Raw genomic sequence first — 12,882 nt, forward strand, 5'->3', positions numbered from 1 at the left:
CTCGAGTACTGTGTTCAGTTTTGGGCCCCTCACTACAGGAAAGACATTGAGGTGCTGGAGCGTGTCCAGAGAAGGGCAACAAAGCTGGTGAAGGGTCTAGAGCACAAGTCTTATGACGAGCAGCTGAGGGAACTGGGGCTGTTTAGTCTGGAGAAGAGGAGGCTGAGGGGAGACCTTATCGCTCTCTACAACTACCTGAAGGGGGGTTGTAGTGAGGTGGGTGCTGGTCTCTTCTGTCAGGTGGCTGGAGATAGGATGAGAGGAAATGGCCTCAAGTTGTGGCAAGGGAGGTTTAGGTTGGACATTAGGAAAAAATTCTTTACTGAAAGGGTTGTCAGACATTGGAACAGGCTGCCCAGGGAAGTAGTTGAGTCACTATCCCTGGAGGTATTCAAAAAGCCTGTAGACAAGGCACTTCAGGACATGGTTTAGTGGGCATGGTTGACAGTTGGACTCCATGATCTCGAATGTCGTTTCCAACCTAAATGATTCTATGATTCTATGACTCTGTGAAACAACACCTTTCCTCCCCCCTTTCCCAGGTTCAACTTCCCTCCTTCCCTCCTGACTCCTCTACCCACCTCCCTGGGCGGCACAGGGGGCTGGGGACTGCAGGGAGGTTGTGGTCAGTACGTAGCAGCTTCTCTCTGCCAATCCTTCCCTCTAACACTTTTCCTCTGCTCCAGCATGGGCTTTCCACAGGCTGCAGTTACTTCCTTCCTACAAACCTTTCCTTTCCTCTTGTCTCTACACCATTGTAGGTACAATGGTTGTAGAATTCAAGAGCTCCAGGCTTCCTGGAAAAGTGCTTATAGCTTATAGCAAATAGAAACAACATCCATCTATGATGTTTTTGTTACCATGCAGTTCTAAACAGGAACTAAGGCAAACTTGATGGAGTAAAGCAAAGAAAATAACGTCCCACCTTTCTTATACACCACGCGGTGCAGAGGTGCATTGTCATTTCTACAGTTAGGTTTCTAATGGAAACTGGTTTATAATGAAATTTAAAAATGGGCAATTAATTTTAATTTGTTTAACCTAGTTATGGTTTTATTAATACATATAGCTGGAAAGAGCCATATTTCAATTGAAAATGATAGTTTAGGTGGAGATGCATTGAGAAATGGTTGAGAGGGGAGAGTTTTCTAAATGCTTGGGAAAAATACCTGTTGCAACAAAATTATGTATTTTCACACATAAAAGCAAAATGTTAGTGGAAGTGTTCAAAAAGTCCATACAATGAACTATATATAACTAGAATTACTCTTAACACTAAACCTTTAATACTACAACATTGGTTGCCCTTCCAGTTTAATCTTTTATCTGCTTTAGCTAGAAGGCATTGACTGCTATAAGCATGTAAGTGGAATGTATCAATAGTGATGTAAAGACTTAACAGCCTAAGTAATAGCTCTATTTGCAAAGGGAATAAAGAGATTATCAATGGGGGAGTGGTCTACAGCTCTACTCTGAACTGACTCATCTTTGGGGATTTCACTTTTCTCACTGTCACTGCCTATATTATTTTGTTATTTACTGTGATATTAAATAACAACAAATAGCAAGAATCATGTGGAAAGTCATCTGACACACTTTTGTCATTTTATCGCGTTTCTTTTTTGTGACTACTAAAATGAAAAGACTGCTTCTTTGCAAAAAACTCTACAGATTTTCTTTCACTACAAATCAGGATATTTGGTGCCCTTTTCACCAATTATAATTCATGGGCCAAACTCAAGTATGTAGTATGTAGTAGTATAAATTATCTTTTTGAAAAATGGTAGTATATTCTTTTAGAAGCCAAAGATACTAGACATTCCTGAATAAGAATTGGAACTAGCCTCATATGTGGAACCCAAATTAGGTAGGGAGCAGCACTGGTAAGAGAAAAAAATGCAAGAGATTAAAAGATGCATGCACCATAAAATAGTAAGGAGTAAAAATGAGTCAGAGAGATGGTCAGGCCAGTTAGAACTAATCCTTCTTAAATCTCAAATAAAATATGAAATCAAGAAAAGTTCAGCGTCCTACTTTTGTGAAAGAAAAGTTGAATGCAAAGTGTTGCTTTTGGTCTAGTTCGAGTACAGCCCAGTGCCAGAATACATAGGCACTTTGTCTGCTCAGAAGCCTACAGCTGTTGTGCTTTTCAGTTTGGTTCACTTGAGTTCTTTTGTCATTCAGGTGCACTGCCTTATTGAACTAAATCCCCATGTATTTGGAAGTCACTGAAAAGAGGCTACATTTGTAGGCAGTCTAACTGTGCTTGTTATTGTTTGTGACTTGAAGTGGGTTCGTAAGATGGTGGAATAAAATATTAATGAAAATGCATTGGAAATGTGTTAAAGCAACCATTTCTGAAATATCTAAAAAGAGACCTTTTTTTGAGGGGAAGGAAGCACTTTAGTTTTAGTTTTTAAATATATTTATATACATATAAATATAAACACACACACAAATGAATGCACATCCTTCTAAACAGTGATACTTTTTAATGTATCCATAGAAATCCAGCTGCAATCACAGGACTTTGTAACAAACTATCTCATTTTATTTACTAGACAGATTAATTTTCTGATCTGCAAATAATTTAATAATGATCATAATATGTGGGAGGAATGTACTATACCAAACACACTGGATTTTTGTAAATTTCTTTAATATTGGCAAGATCTAACAAAGATGCATGCTCCTATTACAGGATTTACACAATGCTAAATATTTTTAGATTGATTTCAGCAGAAGTACTCAGAGACGACTCTTGCTAGAGTCTCAAGAGGATCTAGTTTAGCATTAATTTTATACAAATGAAAAAATACAACAAATGTAATATAATTTGAACATTTAATCTGTTTACCTTTTAACCTTTATGAAACTGTAGACCTTGCATTTTCAGTGTAATAAATGATCTGCAGAAATTCTTCCCTAATGTATATCTAAGATTTTTTTCATATAACAATTGATTCTGTTTTAGTAGTTTTGAATCTCTCTCAAGCAAATGATGGAAAGAGAAGTAACATGAAGGAAATGATCAAATGATTACACACAGATTATTGTCGCAACTAGTTTCTCTGTTACTTGCAAATGTAAGAGTATAACTAGAACAATGCACATCAAAGTGACCTAGAGCTCAGCTCTTTCTAGCCTTTTTACTTCATCTCAGATCTAAACATTTGTCTCCTATGAGATAACATACACAGTAAGACAAGGACATGCCAGCTCATACAAAACTTAGCAGGAGAAGCTCTGGGTTTTGTGAGGCTTTTGGATTTGAATGAAGTTAGCTGGCATCCAGTAAATGTAACATTTCTCCCATGCTGTCTTTTCTCATATCTGTATTTTCATAGTGCAATCTTCATTTACTAGAAAATACAGCAGAAAGTTGTTTTGGAGGGAGCAGGCAATGAGGCCAAGAATTTATATTTTGAGCTTGGATCAGAACTCAGATCTGTTCCCTAATTCAGCTTTTATCCACGTTACTAAATGGGCTACGTAATGCACATCTGGGCTCTCGGCACCCTTATGGACAGAGAAAAGCTAGGGTAAAACCATAATTGTTAACTTTATTCTTTCAGTAGCATAACTAGATCAACATGAAGTCTTGGGCTCTGGTTTTTTTTAAGAAATGGAACAAAGAATAAACTTTTCAGTTCTCCTCTGGGACAGCTTTTGAGCTGCTGGGGACAGATGAATTAGCACTCAACAGCTGAGATAAAGTTACCGGCTGAAATAAAGTCTGTTTGCTCAGAGCTCTTTGCTGAGCTGTACCTTTTCTGTGGGCACATACGTTCAGTGTATAAAGGACATCTATGTACCTCACCCTCTTTGGTGTTTTGGTATCTGTACTTTAGATTTGGCTGAAGAGGCTCTGATGTTATAATACTTCTATAAGTAAACCTGACACACTAAAGCATGAGCTTATATTCTCTGTATAGAAATTTATGGTGATTAGGATTTCTCTAGTAAATACAGTTTGTAGAACTGTGTGCTTCTAATATTTCATTTCTACCTGTTGATCCTGCGTGGTGTAGAAAACTTGAATGCTGCTTGATTCCCATATAAGCTGAAAGTGTATCAGGTGCTCTTAAATCTTACAACTGTGCATGGTTTCCATCTAATCATTTACATTGGGCTTATCAACATGATGGGGCAGTGTCTTACCAGTGTGTGTCCAGAAGATCACTGTGCTCGTAATTCTAGATCAGGTGTCTAGTAGTTATCGAGGTTTTTGAAATGTTCCAGATAAGACATGGTAAGAGATAATAAACTGCGAAGATGGTTATCTTCATATATCTTCTGAAGGCAATTTGATTTTTCAAATTATGTTTGTGGTAACACTAAACACATGAAGACACTGATGTATTTTAACACTGTTGCTAGAAATCACAAACAATTTTTGTTGTTCTAACTCCATGATGGAAAAGAATCGGCCAACTTGCTTGCTTTGCCCTCAGGTCGCGGTAGAGTGTTGTAAGGCTCAAAAAATTAAAAATGGCAATGAATAAGCAACCGAGTCATTTCTTCTGTATTTCCAGAAATTAAAAGTGGTTTCTTTTCACCAGCCTAATTTTTGCCCTCCATTTGTTCACTTAAATGCCTCTCTGACAGATAGTGTTTCATAGCTTCATAGATGTGGCTGCATTTTTCTGAGAGGCTCAAGGAAACTGAAGCTGCAATTTTTATTGTAAACTGCAGCGAAGCATAAGGTTTGGGTTACTAATGAAACCACACACAATTTGCTAAGACATAAAAAGGCAAGGAACACAAGGAAATGCAAACTTGTCTGGACACAAAGACTCAGTTCTTGGGTTAATTAAAAGAGTAATAAAAGAGTAAGAAATGTTTTAAAGAGAAAACAAAGGAAAAACATAAAAATTCAAGGAAAAAAATAAAGTATAAGTTATCAGTTGTAAGAGATGAAAGGGCGCTGGACTCTTTCTTAACCAGGTAAACTCTTTATAGAGCAGAATCATCTTTCACTGCACAAAAGTTTTCTCAAGACAGAAGATATTTTTCCTTAAACCAAAAGATAGAGTGTTCCATGTGATAGTTACCTCTCATGATACTGTTGGATTCCAGGGTGCAACAGGAACAAGGATCTTATGGAAAGCTGCGCACATATCATTAAATAAGACCCCAGCTGTAAATTTGCTTTTCAGTTAAAAAAAATCACACAAGTGTTCTGTGAAACAACATGATTGTACAATTTTGCATTGCATTTCACAACAGAATAATTAAAAGAGCTGGTAGTATGAGGTCTCTTATAGTTTTTTGCCAAAATATTTTGCAACTCCTTTCAAGTTTATATTAAATACTTATGTTCTGTTGCTATTAATTGTCCATGGCCTGCAACTTAGGAAAAATATTTTATTAGCATAAAATTCTTTATTCTCTGAAAATCAGAGCAATAATGAGAGATACGGTGCCCTGAGTACTGATCTCTCATCATGTCCTTCTGCATACCCTTGGTGTCTTATCTGATCTCTCCAATTCCTGTTTCTCTAGACCAACAGATCTTCCTCAGAGAAAGTAGCAGTAGACAGAAGGATTCAGGCACATTTTTTTTTTATTTAATGTTCTTACCTTGCCCTTGCTACAATTTTGAGAGTATGAGCACAAAAACAAATTATCACAGTGTTAGTAAATGTGATTATAACACCTCTGCTTTTCCGTGGTGCGTGGGTTGCGTACATTCATTGACTTGTATAAGAAGTAAGTGATGAGGTGCTATACCTTTAGCTCACTAAGCGGTGCTTACTGTAGAGTAAAGGTACAAACACAAAAAATTACCATGAAGTAGCTGGTGCATCGACAAGCATTTGCATCCTAGCATTTCTTATTGGTTTGTTATGTGTATGCACATACACTAAAGGCATTTCTGCCATTGCTCTTTTCAAACTGACTAACCAGGTGAAGATTCAGGACTTTTCCAGTTGTTCTTGTAAGGAGGTAATTAATCTTCGAGGCAAGTTTTTCATTAGTGCAATTCTGTTCATTTGATTTTCTATGTGGAAAGAAACAGCAAACCGCAGCTCATAACTTTAAATTCATTTTGGTTAACAACTTCCAAAAAGCTTTCTCTGTAGGCTTTTTCTCCTAGGGTTTTCCCACACTCTCTTTGGATGCATGCTCTGTTTCAGCATGCTTCTTCCAGTCTCTGAATCAACCCCTTCTTGTCTGTTTCATCATGTGAATCCCAGCACAATTTCACACATCAAGAGATTGAATTCTTGAGCAGGCCTGGTGAAATGGAGTGTGGGCAGATGAGAGAGAGAGAGAAGTAATCATTGACATGAATCTGTCTCTAGCAGCTATTTTCAGTGAAGATGGGTCTTCATGACCCCAAAATATCAGGGTGAGAGTAGGTCAATGGAGAGGCCACCAGCTTATTTAGCCTCAGTGCTTGACTAAAATGCTGTGCAGGTGTTTTCCTGACCTAGAGACTGGCGTATCCACTGCCGTGGGGACCCTGCAGCAGTGGTATGTGTTAGCCATGGACTGGTGAGGCACCACTTCAGCTACTTTGGATTCCAGGTGTATAAGTCAGTGGGTTTAGTGAGGGCGGAGAGAATTTCCTTCACTTGCTGATGGTTTGAAAAGCCACTGTGCAGGCCTAAGGAGAATAGGCATTTTGCATTTAAAAAACAGGGAAGGAATTATGAGTTTTAGCATACTTTTGGCCATTCTGTTCAAAATGAGTTAATTAAACTCCAGAGATGAGGAAGAGCTATTGAAACGTTGGGAACATTGACCTTTTCCTTTGACTGTCACCTTATTTAAATAATTCCAGGTTTAATTAACTGACTTGGAATGAATTGATAAAGTGTTACTGTCACTTACAATTTCTCCTCTTTAAAATGCACTGTGCAATTGCTGTAGCCTCCTATGTTCACCCTAATTATTAAAGTGAATAGTTTTAAAAGTTGGATTTTTACTTTTAAATGTCTAATAACTTGCTTACAAATACAATTGGAAACATTTAATAGGGTGAATCATGCATAACATATACATAAAGACACATATACATGCAAATATATGATGGTCTGTAACATTTATCTAGGTCAGTCATTCTTAAAAAGTTAGAGGTTTTGTTGAGGTTGTCCATAAATCTACAGAAAAGGTGATGGCATTGGTATTTTTTATCATGAATTATAATAACACTTTGTAAAGATTTAAAAGTCCTGGCCTCTCAAGCTGGCTAAGAATCCTAGCTTGAGATCCTGTGATTTGAGAAGTACCTTTAAAATACCTGAGACAAGAATTTGGTTATGTTGATCCAGATAGTCCGTAGGCTGGGGTTACAACTTTATCAGAAAAAAGGAGTGTTGTTCTTTTTAACCTTCTTATTCTAATACACTCACAGTAGTCTTTAGCTGGAAAGCCAAGGAATGAGTGAGAAATGGGAAATTCATTACTCTTGGAGAGGTGGAGGAATATCTTTCCAGAACACATGAATGATGCAGCCTTGGGATATTGTGCTCTGAGACTGGCACAGCTCTGCTGGCAAAAAACCTCTAGGGTAGAAGTAGCAGCACAACTGCACTTCTTCTGGTTTATTATAGTTCACTTTCTTATTGAGAGACTGTAAAGTGCTGTTAAGCTGGTTTCACTGGTATAAATAATATTCACAGACCAACTGTTCACAGGTAGGGATCCTGGTATTGTACACTGCCAAAGTGCTCATAAGCAGATTTGGCCTAAGGTACCAAACTAAGTAATACATCATTAAGTCATCTATTACTGAAATTCACGGTAGAGACTCTGTGGAATATCTTAGTCTGAATCTCTAAGGTCAAGGACTGTCTTTATTTTGTGGGTCATAGATAGGACTATTGCAAAAGATGTATCCAAAGCCAACACCCAAAAAGGATCCAAAACATGTAGCCACTGCTAAAGCTGGATGGTTCATTTAGAGTAAAATCCTGTGACCTTGTGTGAAAATATACGGCGCACACTTCTTCCCATACTTATGGTAGACATACTTTTGGGATGCCTGTCAGCTCAGGGAGGTTGAAGTTTGCAGAAATGGTTCTTATGCATATGCAAAAAACATACGGAAAGCCAGGTCTGAACATTTTCACTGAGTATGCTGCTTGTGTAGTGATGTGAACTGGGCTCTTTTGATGCACATTCAATAAAAAGTGCTCTGTATGTCTTTTTGTGTTTTGTCTGTGCTGCTATGAAAAAAAGAGGACTTATCCCTGGCCCTAGAGCCAAGTGGCATAAACTGGACATCACTTACACTGCCGAGAGCTAGATGTCAGAGCTGGATGTCACTCACACTGCTCAGAGCTAGCACCCTCCAGAGCAGACTGGCCATGTCCGCATTATACAGCCTTGTGTTTTCCCTTGGCTCCACGGGATGTTCCTTGGGCCATAAACCAGAATTTTTGTTTATGTATTGATTTATTTTCAGTACAGAGCACCAGAGTTTCTGTGAAGGCTGTGTTGCAGCCTACAGACAAAAGGAAAGTGAGGAGCATGAAAATGAGGGTAAGTGGGATACACAGGGGTATCTGAAAGCGCAAAGCCTGCTAAGATCCTGTGGCAGGAAGACAAAGGGAATTAAACAGATCCAGCCTTGTCCAAGTTGTCCTTTGAGGTTGATTTCCAGAGTAAACTATTCCCCAAATTGTGCTTGGAAGAGAAATAGTTTAAGTAGTTGAAAACATCTCTGGGAAACAGGTGACAATTAAACAGTGTGGGCAGCTAGAGCAGAGTGCCCCTGTCCCTCTGTTCCTGGGTCTACTTTTATTTAGCTGTACTGGCAAAGTTTATCAGCACAGTAGTCAAGATTTCCAAAATCATTTAAACAATCTTCCTCACTTTCTTTCACTCTCTTGCTCTCTTTGAATATATGTATATCATAATGTGTGCGTACATATATATATATAACTATGTCGAATACTATATGTAAGTAATACCATATATGTGCATACTATTATGTATGTATGTGTTGATGTATATGCATGCATATGTGTGTAATTTGCTAGATTACTTTGAACTGTCAAATAAAGGTGCTTGTGTTTATTATTCATGACTCAGAAAGGCAAAGAAATAGCCTAAGGAAGAGCAAAGAGAAATGCAGAGCTTACAGAAAACACATCTCAATTTTATAGATGGGGATTTCAAAACATACTACTTGCTTTATAGTATATCTATATCATGAACCATCAATTACAATAGTCAGGAAAGTGATACCACAGCTTAATGACATAGCACATTATTATCTGACCTAAAGAGCTGTGAGACACAACCTCCATCAAACCCGCTATTATTATCACTTTGTACTTTCTGATCACATGGAATGGATTCTCTGTCTCCTTGTATAACTTGCAGGGATTATTTCATAATTTGCTTGTGTCATTTGCTGTACCTCATCGTTTGCCTGATGAAAGAAAACAGAAAACCAACTTCATTAAATGGTAAATAAAACTCAGTATGAAGACAAAACATCTAGCATGGATGCTGGTAATTAGTTTCTTGTTACAAATGAATGCTTTGAAGGACTGTCTTAATGGTTAGGTTTTGGGTTGGGAGTTTTTTCCCCCTTTCTCTCTAATATTTTTCAGGATGTGAATACTGATGGGGTTTGAGGTTATAAGAACTTCCATTCTGCATCTTTGGCCAGTGTTTCAAATAATATTATGATTTATTCTTTGCTGCAGTGCTTAGCACCTTTGCTTGCAACGCATTCAGAGAGTGTGTTTATGTACAATACAAATTAAGTCCTGATCATGACAGGGATTTATGACTCTTGGAATGGGATTTAGTTGCCTAAATATAGGTATTCAATGACATACTATGTACATAGGGTATCTTTCTTGACGTCCAGATACTAGTCTTGTAGGTGCTATGTCATATCTGAAAGCCTAGGTGCCCATCTTGACCACTTGAAATAGCAGACTGCTATTTTTAGGTTCCTAATCACTCCTCATGAGTATTTTATACATTCTTAAAATGAGAAAAGTCAAGATTCATCCCTAATGCAATGTTATGTACAAAGTTCCAACTGACTTGGGACAAAAGGAGCTATTCTGGACAGTGAGATCAGCTCCCTCACAAGTCCGAATTCAAAGAGGAGATCCCTGGCTATAACTGCATTACAAAGTCCATCTGAGTTGGCCAGAATCACGGGAAATCAGCTGCAATATTAGTTGATAACCAAACTGCATAGATTAGTTGTGAAATGGGCACGAAGAGAAAGGTAGCACTGGAGTTAATTCTGCCATGAAGATACGTTCACAACTGGCCGGTGTTGCTTCCTTTTCAGGCAGGCCCACGCTGAAGGTTTAGGAAAGAGGAGACTATCCATTCCCATGTCCTTGACTCTGGGGTCAAGTCTCTTCTTCTGTTCTGAGTCTCTTCCCTCTGCCCCAAGAGAAGTAAGGCATTTCTGCATTTTCAGCTTTATTTTATGAATGTCTCTTCCTTGCTATGAACCAAAGTGTTCAAAGGCACAGCAGTAGGCAAAAGGCTGCAGGAAAGCACAATACCTGGAACAGTTGCAATGCTGTTAGAGCTGTATGAAAATTTGCTTCTTGGTTTTGACAGAAAAAAATGAGGAATTTAAAATGCTATTTTGGGTCTGTATTGTATCAAATTTACATATACTCCATTTTTCTTGGCCAGAGGAACCTCTTTGCTGCAGTAGTTTTCCTCAAACTGAAATAGTCCATGCATCTCTAAATAAAGGCATTAGGTAGTTTTAAGGAAGGTCTTTCACCCTCAGCTGCTTCTTGGACAGAAACAGTACTTCCAGCAGGAGATGGGATTCCCAGTGGGTTCCTGGTGACCTGGCCTCATTAACCAAGTTGTAAACTACTGTGATGGGGGGATCAGAGTCTATCCTGCAGAGGCAGTTCTGTTCTGGTGGCTAATTAGTCATTCACTGGGGAGGAGCTGAGGCACCCAACCTTCTGCACAGGCATCCCAAGAATTAGGCTGGCAGGTTCATTCTTATTCTTTCAGATTATTCAAAGTGTTGGAAAACAGGATAAGTACATCCTCTCTGCAAAACTTTTCTTTCTGGGTTTTGACTTATCCTTTTAAAAGGATGTGAATGATATTTTTACATTCCTCAACCAGTACATAGGTGACAGATTCCTTAGGTTATGAAAATTAGTGATTTTAAGTTCCATTGGACTGCATCAATTCATTATTATTGTTGTTGTTGTTATTACTATTATTACGATTTTTTATATTTACACCAACTGAATTCCATTTCAGGAATAAGCATCTGAAGAGTAATACGAGGCCAAAAGATTTCAAATTAACTTTAATGCTACTGTATAATTTTTCCCTATTTTGTTACCATCTTGTTCCAATTCTTTACGTAAGAAGAACTATCACTGCATGCTGTGCTCCTGTTGGCAGCTTGCTTATGTAAGTCATAACTTCTATAGAAGCCCCTAAATAGCCTGATATAGTTTTCATGTGCCTGATCTTCAACCAAAAGTCCTTTTTTTTTATTATGATCTCTTTTCTCCTGATCGAGCTGAGCAGCGAGACAAACAAGTTCTCCTTTTTCCTCCTGGGTAACCTGTACTCCACTTTTACAGGAACTTGGGTGATCTTTTTGGATTCTGTTAGGAAGAGGTATTCTTCCACAGTTATTTGGCACTGGCATGCACTGGGTCACATGGCAGTGTCTGCTTGTGTGCATTAGGCAGTACACAGAACTAGTTAAACTGGATGACTCTGTGGGGTTTAGTAGATCAATTGCCATTTTCATTTGGGACGGCACTTGAAATCCTAATGAGAATAGCAACACTTGTAATTAGAAGTCTACAAAATCTTCTAAAATAATCACTTAAATCTAAAATGTAAATGTGGCTGTAATTAATTAGTCTATTTAGAATAAAGCTTTCTAATTAACAAATGTAAATTGGGAATTTTCTGTAGATTTCATAAGGACAAAAGTGTTTCTCCTGGGAGCTGAAAGGAGATGAGTTTCCATGTGAATGCATATTAGACCCTGGTGGCTCACACCTCTGCACAAGCCTGTGGCAGTAAAAAGGACTGTCTGTGAGAGGGTCGTATTAACACCAAAGTCATAGAGATTTTCTTAAGACCCGTAATACAAAATCCTACTTCTTTAAATAGGAATGTTTTAAACTAAGAGTTATGTTTTTCAAAGCTGAAAAACTGATGGACCTAAAACTGAGTTCCCCAATAAAGGTACAACAAAGATCCTGAAGTAATACTGTGTTGAACTCTGATCAGAAAGGATGACTGGCTATCACCTCTCTACTGAAGCCAGTGATTGATTGTAGGAGTACAAAAAAAAAAAAAAAAAAAAATTCCTCAGGAAATTTAAACTTTCAAAATCTGATTTCACTGCACATTAGGATCACACAGAGAACAAAACGTAACAAGCCCAAAGTGATTCTGGTACCTAGTGCATACAAGAACCCTGAAATTCTACTTGGAGTTTAATATATATTTATATTTCTTTTTCTATTTAATTATATTTAAATCCTTTCATGACATTTCAGAAATACTGAATCAGCAGTTACCCTGTTTCATTTCAACATAGACAGGAAAATTCAATCTGCAGACTGCCAAGGTATACACTACATGGCTGAGAAGCAGGGTAAATTATATGTAGCTCCACGCTGCCATGGTATTAGGTACTTTCAGAGTGCACTAGCTGTCTGCACATGGGCAATGGACTAGTCAGTACAGTCAATGTTCATCTTCTACATATGGTCAGCTGAATGGCTTTCCAGACTCCTCTGACTGTGAGTTGGTCCCAGCTGACCACAATAAGAGCTTAGGTATCCAACTCTCATTGAATACATGCCTTGTAGATACCTAAATGTGTCTAAATGCAGATGTCAAGATCTGCAGCTGCATCCTAATGTCTCTGACTGTCCATGA

Source organism: Harpia harpyja, chromosome 4, assembly GCF_026419915.1.
Source record: "Harpia harpyja isolate bHarHar1 chromosome 4, bHarHar1 primary haplotype, whole genome shotgun sequence".
Classification (NCBI taxonomy): domain Eukaryota; kingdom Metazoa; phylum Chordata; class Aves; order Accipitriformes; family Accipitridae; genus Harpia; species Harpia harpyja.